Source organism: Rhinolophus sinicus, chromosome 5 (genome assembly GCF_057876585.1).
Source record: "Rhinolophus sinicus isolate RSI-liver-muscle chromosome 5, RSI-T2T, whole genome shotgun sequence".
Taxonomy (NCBI): domain Eukaryota; kingdom Metazoa; phylum Chordata; class Mammalia; order Chiroptera; family Rhinolophidae; genus Rhinolophus; species Rhinolophus sinicus.
In genome coordinates this window covers 195,360-214,621 of record NC_142505.1, presented here as the reverse complement: position 1 = coordinate 214,621, position 19,262 = coordinate 195,360, and the positions used below count along the sequence as shown (strand labels likewise).

General features: G+C 45.7%; 1 protein-coding gene across 3 annotated transcripts in view; it reads left to right on the top strand.

The window, feature by feature from the left end:
• Window positions 1-19,262, top strand: part of PDZRN3 (PDZ domain containing ring finger 3) — a 147,590-nt gene that overhangs the window by 109,094 nt on the left and 19,234 nt on the right. The gene's annotated exons all lie outside the window — the stretch shown is intronic.

Genomic DNA, 19,262 nt, shown 5'->3' with positions numbered 1-19,262 from the left:
ATCAGAAATTGCATGATATATTACAAAATAAATTTCTACTGAGCTTAAATGCATTAGGGATTGTCCAAGAGACCTTGCTAAAAATGCAGTCATGTTTATTTGTAACTGCCAGAAAATGGCTTACAAAATTGTTCGTGCCTTTTATTCCCTACCACTGGAGCAATTGCTTGTTAATTAGAGGAATTTCAACTGTCATAGTTGGCAATTATAGCTTCTGTATCATTGTTATGAATAGTCAATGAGAGCCGATTAATATGCATGAGCAGCGGCATATAAAGCCTGTGCATTGGAGCAGGACGCAGCTGCCAGAGTCAGAGGAGGGAGTGGCTGTGTCTGCGCGTGCATGCTGGGGGAGGGAGGGAAGCGTGCAGGGGACAGAGTTGTCTGCAGCCTCGCAGAGCCAGGCCGATGCGCAGTGTGGCAGCCGCCTGAGGCTCCGAGGCCCCAGGACGCTCACTGCGTGCCCGCGCGCGGAAGGGCTGCTTCCCGCGCGCACAGGTCTGGAAGCCATCCTCTGACGTTTCTCTAAACATGGGATGCAGTTTGTGCAGCCTGCAGAAGCGGGAGGAGCAGTACAGATTACTCTATGAAGTGTGTCAGGTAACCGTTGCATTTTATTCTGTGGGAGTGTAAGGGCACTCACCTGGCAGAGTGTAACTTCTAGGAGAGGACGTAGAGACCTTTGTGCCTGTTTGTGTTCTGAACCAGACAGCCTTTCTGACTTTTGTGCACGTTTTCTATGAAATGTCTTGCATACTCTCCCTCGCAGTGGCACTTTGGTGCCTGTATTTGAATATTGAAATACATGTCAGGCTGCCATGTCACAAAGCTCCTTTACAACTGGCCGCTCTCAGAGTGTCAGACGGATGTCCTAGGAAGGTCAGAGCGTGGTTACGCACCCTGGCGTGAGCGATGGTGAAAGCTGCTGCGGTTCTGTGTCTGTTTAAAAGTAGTTACAACGCGCTCCATTCTGCGGAACACAGGCGTCCCCTGCAGACCCCATTCTTTTGGCAGCTTCTGGTAACTGGACATGTGCTTCACACTTGCCATTTTTGCACCTCTCTAAAAATTTTAAGAACTCCCCAAGCAAGTGGCTTGATCTTGGGTGCTGTCATCCAGCAGGTGACTTCCGTATCGTCTGTGTCATTACTGACAACGTGAAATTTCAGTTGAGATTAAATGGGACATTTAAACTATACCCCAGATAACTTACATGACATTTGTGTTACCTTTTCTTTTTAAATATTCAAGTCTTATCCTGAGTGAGGGGGTTTTGCTTCTACTATTGGTAACCTAACTTGGCAGTTTAGGGTTTTCCCCTAAATCATTCTCTTTCAAATTTTTCTAAAGTAATAAAAAAATCATAATCCGTTAGAAAGGCTTTCTTTTTAACATGAGCACGTTATAAGAAGGCTCTTATAGTGATAAAAAAGATTCCTGTTTCTTAATTTATCACAATAAATGTATATGAATATATTCTTTAAAGGGCCAGACTTAGATTAAAAAACAATTTGATTAACTGTCAATTGGGTTCAATTTTGCGTGTGCCACCAGAGGGCGCGTACCATTAAAAACACACAGATACAGCTGCGAATGTGAGCTGGCTGCCTGTATGTAATGATACAGTGACCCTGGGTGAATAAAGGGGTGTGTATGTGTGTGTGTGTGTGTGTGTGTGTGTGTGTGTGTGTGTGTGTGTGCAGGCCTGGCCTGCATCCCTTGTGTTCTTGCGTGGTGATGTTTAACCCTAAGTCTGCCCTGGCGTCAGGTGCAGGTGTGCCCCAGTTCTCCGTGCGTTGGTCACTCAGGAGAGAGACAAGCTGGACCATCAGTGCAGTGGTTGTTGTACAGACTTCACCTCTGGGTACAGGGTAGATGTAGCACATTAAAACCGAGTTCCCATAACTCACCATTTTTGCTTTAAACCATCAAGGCGCACAAATATTATTTAGCAGCCATTGCTGTAGGTGCATTAATTACACTGGCAGCCTCCACAGGCGACCCTGCTGCATCTCCAGCAAATCTGTTAACCCTGCTTTATGCATCTGTATTAGTCGGGCTCCTTTCCCCAAGGCCCCCAAACAGGAAGTCTGGATACTGTTTGTTTGTTTTTGTTGGTGAATTTATATGGGAACATTTCTGGTGAAGCATCATGCAGTAAATTGCTGATAAATGACTTCCATCTGGAATACACTTTGTCAGCAGTTTGCGAAGCCATGCAGATTTATTTTCAGAAAACTCCAACTACTTTTCAGACCTATTACCCTTGTGCCAACTAGTAAAACCCCCTTCTCCTATTGTTTGGGAGTCCTGAACCGTAGCATAAAGGAATTCACCAAACACTTGCAGGAATTAATCGTTGCATTCCTGATCTTATTATGCAAAGCCTTATTAGAGCAGAGAAATCAAGGTTTCCATGAACTCCAGTTCCAGAAGGTCCGGCTTAGTAAGCCCTCGTAGGAGGCTCGGCCTTCACCCTTCCCTCACCCCGAGAGCATTCGCAGCTGCTGTTCCTTCGGGCCGCTGGCGCTCCTTTGGGGGCTGCTGCAAGCTCAGTGATACACTACACTGGCTTCCCCTTCTGCACACGCACCTTGTTGTACCTTTGCTCACGGTGGAAAACCACACCTGAGGCTGCCAGGTCATTTAGGGCATTGCAGAGAGCGCACGCACATCAGCGTCCACGCCGTGCTGACGGGGGTGCAGAGATATTGGGGGGCACTAGGGCTGCTTCCACGGGGAGTATAAGACAAGCCCTCGGCCTACCCTGGGGTAGTAAGATCAGTTGAGTTGCAACAATTTGGGTTTTTATGGTAACAGCGGTGTCCTGGGAGCACTGAGACAGGGTCTGGGCCTTAGCAGTGGCTTCATGCTTTGGGAAGCTGTAGCCTGTCTCGGGGGGCTTTGAGTCATCAGAAGCACGTTAAAACAAGAGGACAGGAGTGGGGAAGGAAGACGCTTTAAGGCTATCAAAGGTGCGGGCTTCCACTTGGGTGAATCAACCAGCTGGAGCTCTCACGTTCCAGGTAATGAGAGCCCGAGGCTGTAGGGCTGTGGCTGGAATCCGGCTAGAGCTGGTTCCCTGGCTGCGGGGAGGGGGTGGGAAGGAAGTGTTTGCAGGGACCGGGAGGTCTGTGGCTCTGTTGGCTCCGTGCCAGGCCAAGCACCAGCCTTCCACCGACATGGCAAGGCGACTCTGGATGCTTTGAGGAGGGTCTCCTAATTGAGGTCGAGGGGAGCGGAGAGGACTGAGGCCCTCTGCAGTATCATTCATGCCTCCCCCACCTCCTCTGAGGTCGACCAGAGATTCTTTGGAGAACAGTGATTTAGCTAACTTGATTAGGCAACAGGGAAATAATTCTAGTTGGCATTAGGCTTCAAACTGGAAATTATAATAACAACACATTCCCTAAAGTCTGCACGTGGACGTTCAGGATGGCAAGGAAAGCACCTCGGCAGAATCGCAGCGATACCATCGCAGCAAACGCAGTGTATTTAGTGAGCACCTTCTATGTGTCACTCTACACTCACAACAGCACCCAGAGATGTGTGATGTCCCCACTGCAAAGACGAAGAAACCGAGACACAAAGGAATTATAAATGGGGCTGGGAGCCATATCTGTGCTGTGATTCCAAAGTCTGTGATTCTTCTCTTGTATAAATCATTTTCATCAGTTGGCGAATAGGTCACCAACGTTACATGGAACATTTGGGTTAATTTTTTAAAATTTGCTCTTGCCTTTGTGGGGCTCACATACAAACCCCACGTTCTCCTGAGGGTGCCTAGGTCCGTCCTCTTAGAAAGTTCCTCTCTGGTCCTCAGAGTGATGGGCAAGAGAAGTGAGTTCCCCCCACTCCCCATACCCCCGGCAGTTTTCATAATGGATGATTTGAGAAAACTCTTTCTATCCACAGAAAATATCGTCTCATAGAGTAATTTGTGCCTCTTTATTCTACTCAATGTTATTGGTTTCAAAAAGCAAAAACTATCCAACAACTACGTTGCTAGAAAACCACTGATGTATGTATTTGTGACCCTTTCTACATCAATCTGTTAGCCAGAAAAACCCAGGTTTGCATGGTAAATGCCCATCAGAATCAAGTTTAAGGAGCAGTCTGGAATCCTGACTATATGCAATCCTATTTTCATATTTAATTAACTACATGCAATACTCAATTAGATGAGGTGACTGCTTTAGAGCAAAGCAACTGTCAGTCTGCTTTGAATCAGCCAGCTTGTGGTACAACTAAGTATGGACAGAGATGATCGTGGCTAATTGTGTGAACATAAACTTGCCCTCTATATGGCAGTGTTGAACTTGATTTTGTTTTCTTGCAAGTAGGAATGTGTTTGTTTAAACAAGCTATCAATTCTATCTAAAAGCTCTGTTTTCGAAGCGGCTTTGCATTCAGAATCAGTTTAGGCAAAGCAAGTACGGAATAACGAAGCCCATCTCTCCTGCCTTGACAAAAGGGGGTCCCTTTATTGATGAGTGTGGTGCCTGACTATGGCTGAGAAGGTCACTTTTTTTCAGTGTGGGCACTCATCTGTCACTAGGTATTGTTTTCAGTTAACAATGGATGCTAAATGACTGTTATGCTGAGGAAGCAATGGAAAGGAAAGGCTTAGGGTTAGACCAAGGCTTGCTCCCCGCTTTCTATCCCTTCTTTAGGTAGAAAGCTTTGGGGGACCATAAAGGAGTTCTCCTGCTTTTCTCTTAGGAATGAGGCCGATTAACCAGCACACAAGCTGAGGTGCCCTCCTGAGTGTTCCCAGGATGCCCCGGGCACCCCGGGACCACGGCACTGAGCCCTCCCGTGATGCCCTGCGGGTCACTCTGTCCCTACACTTACCTCCGCCTCATTTCCATTTTATCTGCAAGTTTGGTCTCCTCTGAACTCCTCCTGTCACACTGAACTCCTGGGAGGTCTCGTCACGTTTGCCCTCAGTACACGGTCAGTCGAACACCTTGGATTGTGTGTGTGTGTGTAGGAGTTGGAGCAAGAAAAGAAACAGGGGTACTAGTTAGTGACCCAGGAGGAGAACCAGCTGTTGGACGAGATGACTGTCATTTGGACAAAAAGGTGCAGTTGGAGAACAGGATACAAGACATTTATTTTTCGTTCATTCAGCCAACATGTCACTCCGTGCTCGTTGGCCTCCCAGTGTCCTTAGAATGAAAGGACTGCTAAGTGGGGTCACAGGGGCCTGTGTGATCCAGCCTCATCTTACCTCGGAGGCCACATGCCATGTTCCCTCACTCACCTGCCTGGTCCCCTTCATCTGAAAGGTCAGTCACCAATTTATCCTTGAGGACTCAGCTTACATGCCCCTCTCCCTGGTGACCTTCCCTGATTTCAGAAGTTCCTCAAAACATGTTGACCTCTCTGTGAAGTTTATTTTCTCCCTGGCATTTATAACAACTCATGCACTTAGTGACTTGCTTATCTGCCTCCAACCCGCAGTCCCCTGGAAAATGTCAGCCCTATGAAAGTGTAGACTTTGTCTCATTCTCCATGACACCCCAGGTCCTGACACATAACCAGTAACTATTCAGGACATGTTTACCAAACTGACTTCTGAATAAGGTATGGATTGTGTGGACCTCACTTTGGTCTGGGAAGGGTTCTAGGTGACAAGTGAGCTTGTCTGGGATCCTAATGGCTTCCATAGATACCGCTGCTTGTTGCCATGAGGTACGGAGTCACAGTGGGGAGGACTGCCCCTCTCTCTGTAGTCTTGTCACCCACCTGCCATGGCAGGCAGAAAGAAACATGAAATAGTGAAAAAAAGGTAGCTTTAATAAATTATTTCTCTTGCATTCATTAATAATTCAGGCTAGGTCATGTCAGTAGGTCTGCAAGCCTGCCACAGCCAAATAACCTTTCTCCGCTCTCTGACCAGCGTGGGGTCCAGGAACACAGCATGACTCTCTGAAGCCACCAAGCCATGTGTCCAGCAGCGTTGCCTTCAGTGATGTGGCAAGTGTCATGATAGTGGCCGTGCTGCCGAATGGCAAATGGTACACTGGGAAAATGAATGAGTGAGTGAATGAATGAATGAATGAATGAATGAATGAACCTGTGTACTTCAGATGACCTCCTTTCCTGTTTGTCCACCCAGGGCATATTGCGCTCTGTGTGTCTGTTGGTGAATTTTGGGGAAAGGGCCATTTCCCAGGCTACCGGTACCGGTCAACTGCCTAGCAGGGTAATTTTTTTTCAAATAACTTTGATTATTCTCATTAAATTGTATTAAAGAATAAGCTGCAATAATGCAGAAGTGACGATAATGATTGGCACTAGTATCCAATCGTGGAGAACGTGGGCCTCGATTTGAGGCTCCGGAAGTTTCCTCTAAGTTATTCATTCTCAGGGTCGTCTCATTCTCCACTTTCTGGCAGATTTTCTTAAGTCTTACTTTGGATGAGTAGGTGGCAAGATAAGCTCATATCTTGTTTTAAATGCAGATGAAAAATTTTGCCATCTGTTGCTTAATATCCAAAAAAGTTATTTTGTTTTGCTTAAGCAGAGCTTTTTTCAAGTAAATTGTTCTGTAATATCTGGTTTACGAGGGAAAATTGAAGGTTAGTGAAGTTTTGTCTGTAAAAGATATGTGCATACATACGTACATGTGTATTTATCTTTTATAGACAAAACTTCACTAACCTTCATTTTTTTCAACCACTGTCCTTTTCAGAATCACTTCAGGCTCCAAAATTACCCTGAGCCCTCCTAACCCACACATCCTCCTACTCCAAACACTCCCTTCCCAGAAGCAAAGGGATCTGCTCCAATTAAATTCCCAGTAACGTGAGTGACGCTGGGCGGAGCCCTCCTTCCACAGGGTGTGGTTTTAGAAGGTACCTTGTTACCCAAATGAAGCCTGATTGGCAGAGTTCTGGGGGGATGAGCTTGAGCAGGATCCTCTTTCTGACGAGCTATGTGGCGTCACCATGACAGTTCCTGACGTACAGACCCCACTTCTCGGGCTCTCAGGTCCCAGGACTCCTTTCCACTGTATCTGTCAAGTAAGCAATACTGTTGGCCAGTCTTTCATAATGCTTTAACAATTGTTTCAGTGCACAGTTCTAGTTGTCACACGTTAGCAGTCTCGATGAGTGTTGCCAAATCACCCCCAGAACCCGCTCTGTAATAACCACCAGTGTGTGAGTCTCCACCTGGCCTCGCCGGACCCCCACTCCCGTAGTCATGGGGCATCACGGGTCTTCTCGCTTTTTATCCCTGATTGACCCCATAAGGGGTGAGGGGGGGAGTGGAGTCTCATTTGTGATGCTCATTCTTATACTAGTGTGAAGACAGAGTTCTCTGGGGCAGTGGTTCTCAAGCTTGAACGGGCACCAGTCACCGAGAGGACCCCTGATGACAGTCCTGTGCTTCCCCACCTTCCTGAGTTCAGAGGCTGTTGCTGTGGGGCCCCCCTGGGAGACACACAGATAATTACACGTGGCAGATGCAGGGGGTGCGGGGGTGGGGGGGGCGCATCTGCAGGACTCACTGCCTGGAGTGATGCTTTGAGGTAACCAAAACTGAGAGCAACAAATTAAGGTCAAGGCATTTTAACTGAGTGTCAATAGCACATGGGAGAACTGGGGACATGTCCCAGGATGTGACAGAATTGTTGGAACAGGGGACTATGGACTTGTGTCTAGAAAGGCTGTAAGGCCAGGTGTTGGGCAACCTGAAATAATCGAGCAGGGTCCTAGGAAGCAGCACAGGGACACTCCTACACTACAAATTACCACCACCACCATCATCTAGAGTTTAATGCCCCAATTTGCAGATGAGGAAACTGAGGCCCTGAAAGGATCAGCAGTTTCCTTTGACAAGAGTATAGTACTTTGTTTACTTTATCATTTACCTTCTCAGTTAACAGCATTTGTCAATTTGTGATTTACATACACGCAGATCTTGTAGTGTTTTGAACCCAGTTCGTACTTTCCACAAACATCTTTACATTTATTTTTTTCTTTCTCTTCAGCTCAACAAAATTATCTCTGGCCTCCTATGTGCTAGGTGTATTGTGCAGCTAAAATATGTAATCATTCTGCCAGTTTCATTTTTAATCGCCAGAAACACAAAGATCTGTTATTAGAACGTGGTCATATTTTAAAGCTCTGCGGTGCCTTGAGGTCACCTTCAAGGTGAGAAGTGTCCTGGACGTCATCATTCCTCTTCTTGTGCCATTGATGTCACATTTATAAATCTTTGAGAAAGACGTGCCAAGTTTATTTGTAATTCATAAAGGTTCCGAATCTTCCCAATTTCTGCTGCTTCCACCATAGCTGTGTCCGGAGTCTGTTATTCCCACTCAGTCTTATTGGTTTTTCTTTCAAAACCAGTATTTCAGGAATTCTGCATTAATTCCTCATAGTGACCATTAGGTAATTCTGTATTTCAGTGGCGATAACTTAGAATGTACACAATCTATTTATATAAACTTGTCCCTGGTCTTTGGCTAAGGGAGGGTCTCAGTAATCTAAAATTTTGATAATCAAATAAAGGTACATCCGACCCTTTACTGCATGGAAGCTCCCTGCCTGGGCCCCTCACACGTTGCAGACGAGACGTGAGCTGCTCAGATGGAGGTTTTCCTTTCGGAAATTGTATTCTAATTTAGAAATTAACGTTTACGAAGCAGAGAGGAAGCGAACATTTGCTTCCCTAACCTAAATTTCCCCAACAAATTGGGCAATACAGAATTTTTTCAGCGTTCAGGACAAACACAAGGTTAGTTTCGTGTTTTAATCCCATCAGCTGGTTCAGCACTGAAATGGTTCCCCCCCCACGGCGCCCTCTCCAAAGTGGTTCCACTGAAATGGTTCCCCCCACCACCACGGCGCCCTCTCCAAAGTGGTTCCCCTGAAATGGTTCCCCCCCACGGCGCCCTCTCCAAAGTGGTTCCCCTGAAATGGTTCCCCCCCACGGCGCCCTCTCCGAAGTGGTTCCACTGAAATGGTTTCTCCCCCCCACGGCGCCCTCTCCAAAGTGGTTCCACTGAAATGGTTCCCCCACCCCCCACGGCGCCCTCTCCAAAGTGGTTCCACTGAAATGGTTCCCCCACCCCCCACGGCGCCCTCTCCAAAGTGGTTCCACTGAAATGGTTTCTCCCCCCCCCCACGGCGCCCTCTCCAAAGTGGTTCCACTGAAATGGTTCCCCCACCCCCCACGGCGCCCTCTCCAAAGTGGTTCCACTGAAATGGTTCCCCCACCCCCCACGGCGCCCTCTCCAAAGTGGTTCCACTGAAATGGTTCCCCCCACCACCACGGCGCCCTCTCCAAAGTGGTTCCCCTGAAATGGTTCCCCCCCACGGCGCCCTCTCCAAAGTGGTTCCCCTGAAATGGTTCCCCCCCACGGCGCCCTCTCCAAAGTGGTTCCACTGAAATGGTTCCCCCACCCCCCACGGCGCCCTCTCCAAAGTGGTTCCACTGAAATGGTTTCTCGCCCCCACGGCGCCCTCTCCAAAGTGGTTCCACTGAAATGGTTCCCCCACCCCCCACGGCGCCCTCTCCAAAGTGGTTCCACTGAAATGGTTCCCCCACCCCCCACGGCGCCCTCTCCAAAGTGGTTCCACTGAAATGGTTCCCCCCCACGGCGCCCTCTACAAAGTGGTTCCACTGAAATGGTTCCCCCCACACGGCGCCCACTCCAAAGTGGTTCCACTGAAATGATCCCCCCACACGGCGCCCTCTCCAAAGTGGTTCCACTGAAATGGTTCCCCCCCACGGCGCCCTCTCCAAAGTGGTTCCACTGAAATGGTTCCCCCCCACGGCGCCCTCTCCAAAGTGGTTCCACTGAAATGGTTCCCCCCACACGGCGCCCACTCCAAAGTGGTTCCACTGAAACAAGTGTGGGGCTGCCTCCCGACCCTGAGGACGCCTGAGCAGCAGAGCTGTCCTGCTGCTGAGTAGATCTGTGCTTTCCTTGTGGGAGGAGTAAGAGGAGAGAGGAGATCAGGAAAATGCTCATAGGAAGATGCTGAAAAGTCCCGTTATAATGCAGCGTGGCACTGTTGGTGTCTAGCAAAGGTCAGAACTGAAAATCCAGGGATCCTGTAGGTGGATATGGTCTGGGTTTTTTACTGCACTTCTAAGTCACCAGCAGGGGGGCAGCCCGCGTAACGAACCAAGTTCCAGGAGCTGGGACACATGGCCCGCTTTGCAGAGAAGGTTGAGATAACGAGATTGAGTGCCTTTTTAACCAAGCAGCAGAATGCAGATATTCCCTGCTTCTCGAAAGTTCCCTCTACACGACTTGGCTTTTACAAAAGACTTGCGTTTGTACCTGTTCTTGCTGAACAAAAGAAATCTGGAGAGGATTTTCGCTTTTACGAAGTAAGGTGGAAAGTGAAAATCATGTTCAGAGTTTGTTTGCAGCAGCCGTTATAATGGCAGCTACGCCAGGAGCAGGAAGAGATACAGTGTCATCTCCAGATATGATCAGAATGGTACCATGGAAAGGGCATTTTAGACTGAAAATGATTCTCACTAAATGTGTGTGTATGTGAAAACACATCAAGTATAACATTTTAGTCTTGTTTGGAATCTGAAATTAAGAAATAGACTCATAACCAGGTTTGTGTTCAACTTAGCTACAAATAGTTGACTGTATGCTGTGGCTTATTTCTGGGCTCCCGTTTCCATCCATTGGTCTTATATGTCTGTTTTTATGCCAGTACCATGCCGTTTCACTGACTATAGCTTTATAATATAGCTCGAAATCAGGAAGTGTGATGCCTCCTCTTTTGTCTTTCTCAGGATTTCTTTGGATATCCAGGGTCTTTTGTGGTTCCATACAAATTTTTGGTGTTTTTTATCTACTTAATGTAAAAAAAAATATGTCATTGAAATATTGATAAGGGTTGTATTTTGACTCTATAGATGGCTTTTGGTAGTATTGATATTTTAACAATATTAATACTTCCAATCCATGAACACAAGATGCCTTTCCATTTATTTATATCCTCTTCAATTTCTTTCATCAATGTCTTGTAAGTTTCAAAGTAGAAATGTTTCACTCCTTAAAGAAATTTACTCCTAAGTATTTTATTGTTTTTGATGCTATTGTAAATAGAACCAACTTATTTCTTTTTTAGAAAAAATTTTGTTAGGGTTTAAAAATGCTACTGATTTTTGTATGTTGATTTTGTATGCTATGTATATACTGAATTTTCACTAGATCTTAGAATTTTTTGTTGAGTCTTTCAGATTTTCTATAAGTAAAATCATGTCACCTGCAAATAGAAGCAATCTTGCAGCTTTCTTTTCTACTATAATACATTTATTTCTTTTTCTTGCCGAATTGCTCTGTCTAGGACATCCATGGCTGTGTCGAATAGGAGCAGTGAGCCAGGACACCCTTGTCTTGTTCCTGATCTTAGAGGAAAAGTTTTCAACCTTTCACCGTTGAGCATGATGTCAGTTGTGGGCTTGTTATATATGGCCTTTATGTTGAGATATGTAGTTCTATGCCTTTTTATCGTGAATGGATGTTGAATTTTTGTGAAATGCTTTTTCTGCATCTATTAAGATGATCATATGAGTCTTTTCTTTCATTCTATGAATGTGATGTGTCACTGAATGGTTTGCATGTGCTGAACCATCCTTGCATCCCAGGGATGAATTCCACTTGATCATGGTGAGTGATTTTTTTAATGTACTGCTGAATTCAGTCTGCTGGTATTTTACTGAGGATTTTGCATCTATACTCTCCAGGAATATTGGCTGGTAGTCTCCTTTCCTAGTTTTAGTATCGTAATACTGGCATTATAGAATGAGTTTGGGAGTGCTCCCTCTTTGATCTTTTGGAAGAGTTTGAAAAGGATTGGTGTGAATTCTTTTTTAAATGTTTGGTAATATTCACCAGTGAAACCAGGTGACCCTGGCCTTTTCTTTGTTAGGAGACATGATTGCTGAGTCAATCCCCATATGAGTAATTGGTCTATGTGAATTTTTTCCCTCTTTCTGATTAAGTCTTGGTAAGTTGTGTGTTTCTAAGAATTTTCCCATTTCTTTTAGGCTGCACAGTTTGTTGGTGTATAGTTGTTCATAGTAGCCTCTTATGATCCTTTGAATTTCTGTGTTAGCAGCTGTAATGTCTCCTTTTTCTTTTATAATTTTGTTAATTTGGATTCTTTCTATTTTTTCATTGGTTAATCTAGCTAAGTGTTTGTCAATTTAGTTTATCTTTTCAAAGAACCAATTCAAAGTTTGATTAATCTTTTCTATATTTTTGTTTTCTATTTCATTTATTTCTACTTGGATATTTATTATTTTCTTTATTCTGCTAACTTTGGACTCAATTTGCTCTTCTTTTTCAAGTTCTTTAAGCTGTAGAGTTAGATTGTTTATTTGGGAATCTTTCTTAATGTAGGTGTTTCATGCTATGAACTTCCCTCTTAGAACAGCTTTTGCTGCATCCCACAAGTTCTAGTATATGTGTTTCCATTTTCATTTTTCTCAAGAAACATTTTATTTCCCCTTTAATTTCTTATTTAATCCTTTGTGTGTGTGTTTTTTCAGGACAGGGTTATTAATTTCCCTGTGTTCATGAATTTTCCCATTTCCCTATTGTTACTGATTTTTGGTTTAATGCCATTGTGGTCAGAGACGATAACTTGGTATGATTCCAGTCATCTTGAGTTTGCTAAGACTTGTTTTGTGGCCTGACATACGGTCTGTTCTAGAAAATGTTCCATGTGTGCTTCAGAAGAATGTGTGTTCTGCTGTTGTTGGAGAAAACATTCTGCATATGTCTGTTAGGGCCCTTTGGTGTACAGTGTTACTCAATTCTACTGTTTCTTTATTATTTCTTTACCTGGATTATCTGTCCACTGTTGAGACTGGGGTAATAAAGTTCCCAGTTATTATTATAATACTATTTATTTCTCCTTTTAGCTCTGTTACTTTTTGCTTTATGTATTTCAGTGCTCCAATGTTGGCATGCATAAATATTTACAGTTATTATATCTTCTTGATGTATCAACCCCTTTATCATTATCTAATGACCTTCTTTGTCTCTTTTTACCAACTTTAGTTTCCAGTCTATTTTGTCTGATATATGTATGAGTTACCCCTGCTTTTGTTGTTTTTACCATTTGCTTTAATATCTTTATCCATCCCTTCATTCTCAGTCTATGTGCATCTTTAGAGGCTAAAGTGAATCTCCTGTAAGTAGCATATTGTTGGATCTTGGTTTGTGTGTGTGTGTATGTGTGTGTGTTTTATCCATTCAGTCATTATGTGTCTTTTGATTGGAGAATTGAATCTGTTTACATTTAAAGTAATTATTGATAGTTAAGGATTTACTATTGTTATTTTGTTTATTCTTTTCTGGTTGTTTTTTTTTAGATTCATTGTTCTTTGTTTCTTATCCTGCTGTCTTTTTTGGTGTTTGGATGTCTTTTGGTATCAGTACTTGGACTTATTTATCATGTTCTATTGTGTAATTACTACAAGATTTTCCCTTGTGGTTATCATGAGGCTTACATAAAATTACCTTTAACTTATAACACCCTTTTTAAAACTGATAACAACTTTCACTTCTCCCCCTCACATTTTAGGTTATTGCTATTACAACTTACATGTTTTTGTATTGTGTAACTAATAACAGATTATTGTATTTATGGTTATTTTGCTACTTTTTTAACCTTCTAACGAGTTGTGAGTTATGCATCACTATACCATATTGCAGAATCTAATTATGACCATATATTTACCATTACCAGTGAGATTTAAACTTTTTATGTTCTTATATGTTAATTAGTATTGTTTTACTTCCACTCAAAGAATTCCCTTTAGAATTTCTTGTAAGGAAGGTGTGGTATTAATGAATGCCCTCAGCTATTTTTGTTCAGGCAAGTCTTGATCCTTCCTTTGTTTCTTTTCTTTTTTTTTCTTTTTTTTTTTTTTTTTTTTTTAAGATTTTATTGGGGAAGGGGAACAGGACTTTATTGGGGAACAGTGTGTACTTCCAGGACTTTTTTTCCAAGTCAAGTTGTTGTCCTTTCAATCTTAGTTGTGGAGGGCGCAGCTCAGCTCCAGGTCCAGTTGCTGTTTTCTAGTGCAGGGGGCACAGCCCACCATCCCTTGCGGGACTCGAGGAATTGAACTGGCAACCTTGTGGTTGAGAGCCTGCGCTCCAACCAACTGGATCCTTCCTTTGCTTCTGAAGGACAGTTCACCGGGCATAGAATTCTTGGTTGACAGTTATTTGTTTGAATACGTCATCTTATTCTCTCGTTGCCTCAAAAGTTTCTGTTGAGAAATTCTTCAATAATCTTATGGAGATTCCCTTATATGTAACTTTCCTCTTTTTTCTTGCTGCTCTTAAAGTCTTTGTGTTTGACTTTTGACCGTTTAATTAAAATGTGTCTTATTGTAGCCCTATCCAGGTTTAACTTATTTGAGTCCTTTGGGCCTCATGGATCTGGAAGTCCATTTCTCTCCCCAGGTTTGCAAAGTTTTCAGCAATTACTACTTTAAATACTATACTTTCTGTCCCTCTCTCTTTCTCTTGTCCTTCTGGAATTCCCATAATGAGAATATTGTTTCTTTTCATTGTGTCCCATAATTTCTGTAGGTTTTTTCATTGTCTTTTCTTTTTGTTCCTGTGATTGGGTAATTTCCAATGCACTGTCCTCCTGGTACCTGATTGTTTCTACTGCATAGTCAAGTCCACGTTTGAAACTCTCTATTGAATTCTTCAGTTCAGTTACTGTATTTGTCAACTCTAGCATTTCTGTTTGTTGGTTTGTTTGTTTTTCGGTGGTTACTATTTCCTTGTCAAACTTCTTATTTTATTCCTGCATTGTTTTCCTAATTTTGTTTAGTCATCTGTCTGTGTTTTCTCTAGTTCACTAAAATTCCCTCAGAGGATTGTTCTGACTTCCTTCTCTGATAGTCCATTGATCTCCATTTCTTTAGGGTCAGTTATTGGAGCTTTATTAGTTTCCTATTCCTTGACAGTTTCCTATTAACCAAATGTTTTGTGATCCTTGATCCCTCATGCTGGCTCAGTTTCTCAGTGTGTCTCCTGGTAGTGTCCTCGGGCAGGTGAGGCCTATTTGGAGGCAAGGCAACTGTTTGTGCTCAGAGGGTGGGGATGAGGGTGGGGGTGGGGAGGATGGGTGTGGTGTGCCACTACCTGAGAACAATTGGAAAGGGCTGGTTCCCTACCCAAGTGAGGCTGTAAAACAGACTCCACTCTTGCCTGGATTCTCTCGTCAGGGTTACCAGATGGTTGGGACTATATTCAGTAGTAGATGGGGCTGCAAATTAGCTTTGCTGCCCTGGCAGGGAGCCGGACAGGACTCAGGGCTTGTTCAGCTCATTGTTTGGGGACCTGAATCAGGCCAGAACGTGCAGTGAATTCTCTGGTGAGGCCACTAGTTTTGCTCTGCAAACAGGAAAGCCACAGGCTGCGCTCTGGGTGCAGGTGTCCCCACAGGTGGGCTGTTGAAGGTCCCTGTGTGCTCTGGCTGGGTTCCCCGGGCGGACAGGCTGAAGGCTTAGTCAGTGAGGAGCATGGCTGGGACTTAGATTCCAAGCCAGGAACAGAGGGAGAAGCAGCTCTAAAGATGGTAAAGCTCTTTGTTTGTAGTCTTAACTCAAACCGACCTGAACCCACGTTCCCTGTCTGAACCTGGCCACTAGCTTTTCTCTGCAAGCTGTCAGCTCTGCCTGCCCTCCTCTCAGCTCAGGTGGTACTGGGTCACCCAGCTTCCAGGAGTTGTAACCAGCTCTTCTGGTCAGGTGGGTGGGAAGGCACTGTCCACAGCTGATGGGGCTGTGACTCAGCTTCTTGCCTGGATGTGGGCGAACCAGGCTGTAGGGCGAGCGAAACTCCCCATGTGAGGACTCATTAGGCAGCTGTGCACCTGCTGAGTCCCCTGTCTGAGTTCACCCCAAGAGTCAGGAACCACCTATAGCGCCATCTTGGTGATGTCACGCCAAAAATTCCTTTTTTATCCGACCTTCATCAGGGCTTAAGACCTTTTGCTTTTCAGTATACAGTTTATTCATTGCCAATTGCTTCCAGTGGAATATCAACTTTAATTAGTTTGAAAACACAGGTGTGATATTTTACAGAATTTAATGAAATGCACCCTATAAAAGTTGGCTTTTATCCAGGGCACAATTTATAGCAGACTGGCTTTTAAACTGCATTAGCTCTTGAGACTGGGTCATTTGCACATTTAATAGAAATAGAGGTGACGTGAGACGCTGATCCTCAGAAACCAAATGTCTTCCCATAAAGGATACTTATTTTCTAATTTGGAGAGCATATGGCCTGTCTTTTTCAAATACTGTATTAAAACATACCCAGAACTACTGGCAGTTAAGTTGTGGGGAACTTTGCAGGGTTCCGGGCCCCGGGTTTGAGAGGTGATGCGGAGTGTACATACCGTCATTTCAGCCTTGCTGTTTCCAGGGAGACGGACAAGCAGGCCTCCCTGGGTTATGGGCTCAGTGAGCCCGGCAGCGGAGTCCCCGGGGGCAGGCCGGCCACCGCCAGCTCAGGTTCTTCCCTCGCGGTTTTGGTAAAATGCTGCCACAGTGTCTTCTATCTGACCACATCTTAAGTGGTTTAAATCTGCTGTGGCCTCATTTTTCCCCAAGAAATTCTCCCTGGTGGCATCCCATCAGCCAGGGCGGGAACAAGTCTCACTAAGTGACCACAGAAAATACTGGCTGGAGGACTGGATGACTGACACGGACAAGTGGGGTGTCGCTGAAATGCACCCCCACGGGACAGGCCCCCAGCTCTGCGGTAGTCTCGGGATGTGGGAAAGGGCCGTGGGCGCCTCACAGGAGCAGCAAGCTGGGTTCCAGAGGGAGTCTTCCTCGCGCGCCCTGAGCACGATCGCCTCGTCTCAGGAGACCTTACGGCACAAGCCCTCCCTAAGGTCCCTAGTGTCACCTCGTATTTGTGGCTGTGATGTTTGCCTCGAGACAGACTGATTGGATTTTTACCATAATTGCACCTCAGTCATGGGGGACCAGCCAGAGCCTTAGGTGAATAACTTAAGCACCCCATTTATAATAAAGATAAAGTTCGCAATCAGCATTTCTTGTTCCAAAACACTCCATTCACTTGGTTTTAGAGCTGCATAAACTGTTTTCAAAGCAATCTGCTCAATTGGGCGAGTTAATGATATTGAATTTGACCGGGCCAGACGTCACCGGGTGAGCACTCGTCTGTAATTGCAGCCATCACCCTTCCATCCTGTGTAATGTAGATGTGATGCTAATCCCACAATACAGGTTGTGTTCTCGGGTGGCTGGCGGCGTGTGCGGAGTCGTCACCTCGCTGCGTCTCTCAGGGATGTGATTCCCAGATGACAGTGTCATAAGTGTTATGTGCACAAGGTAATTCCAAACACATTTGGCTGCAACAGTCGATCATCTGGGCCGGTAACTGCCTTGTCTCATCATCTGTTAAGAGGATGTAACGATCCCTAAAGTACCTTGTCAAGCTGTGCGGCAGGGGCACGTCCGGCACCCTTTGTCTGTTATGCCCCAGACGACCCGTAGAAACTCGGGACTGAGAAGGTGAACGGGGACGCAGTAGCAGAAGCAGGAGATGCACCGGGTGCCGTTCAGGGTCCAGACGGCTCCTGAGGCCACTGACTGGGTTGCATTTTGCTTCTTTGACTTATAGATTATTTTCTCCTGGGGAAATGTGCCCATCCTGCTGTAGGCTCCCCATTAGCAGTGGTTTCTTAGTAAGTTCTTAGGATTTGCATGCTATGCACTAGGCATAGGTTATCTCACAAGCTTCGTAAACCCCCAACACTTGAATTACCTTTATTTTGCAGATGAGGAAACTGAGACTCAGAATAGTTTCATTGCCCAAAGCCCACAGTCGAGGTTCCACCGTGGCCTGAACCCAGAGTTGGGGTTCCTGTGCCCTCATCGCTGAGCTGTGAGAAAGAGGAGGGCTTGCTCAAACTGTGTCTGAATAAAATGGACCCGGCTTTGGGCGGCTGGCACCGCAACATCGGGCACAGCTGTGACAGTGCCTTTCTATGCCTTCAGCCAGAAGCGGCGGCGACGTTCTGGTGTAGGATGACAGGGCAGTCCACAGCTCCCACCCCAGGGTCCCCGGCCCCCTGTGGAATTAGGGGTGGGTGCTGTGGGGTCACTGTGTCAGCTCCTTGAATCACCCACCACAGGTCACTCGGGACCACTGAGACACAGGAACTGTTTGTCCAGGGACCTTCCTACCCTGACTGTGCAGGGGGCGCCGTCACGTTTCATTTAGGCCCCATTGAAACACCCGCTCAGCGGTTCTGGCATCAGTTTACAGAATGTACTCAAGGAAAACAACCATCACTTTTCTATGAACATGAGCCAATGAAAACGCACTTCCAGTCAGAAAAGCATTATCATTGGTTCTGTTAGGCGGTAGAAGGATGTCTGTAGGAACAAATAAGATGTCACAGGGTATCTGTGAGAGCACAGCTACTGGGATGTCTGAGGCAGTGGGGAGGTCAGGTCCGGATCAGAATGGCCTGGAGTACGTGGAACGTAGTGCTGAGTGTGACAAGAAGTTTGGGATTAAGACGTTCCAAGATGAGTTAGTTCATTTGCTCAGTGATATCATCAGAGACCCCAGTTCTCCCACGGTGTGCTCTGCGTCCCTCCGTATGTCACGTGAGCCTCAGCGGTGCCCAGCGTGGTCCCAGTGTGTCCCAGGAGCCCAGGCCGCACATGTGGTGCCCACGGGCAGCAGAGGGCCGCGCCTGCCTGGTGCCCTCTGCTAAGAAAAAACAAGACCTCAGAACCCCTGGCAGAGGCCCCTCTCTCCTGTCAGCCTGAAGTGCCTGTCATGACGGCTGATGCCACTCAGATGCACACTGCAGCCCCATGCGGCGCCCACTGATGTGGGCGAAGGGAAGGGTCGGTCTCCTTCTGACACTTACAAAGGAGCACAGAAGCATGCACAGGGGGCGGATGGACTGCTGATCTACGCGATTTACATTCAGGATTCAGGTCCTTTGTTATGGGACACGAATTTGTCTGTATTTCTCTCCAGAGAAGATGTGAGATGCGAGGGCTTTGCAGACACTTGTTCTGCAGATGTGACCCCTATGCCGTGTTTCGTTTGTGCAGTGCAAGCACTGGACATCAGCAAACCATGGGGACGGAACCTCGTGGTCCTTTGCTGTGTGGGGGGGAGTGAGTTCCACAGCTGGACCCCAGGTGGCTGGGAGTGACTTCCTTTTTTAGAACCAACG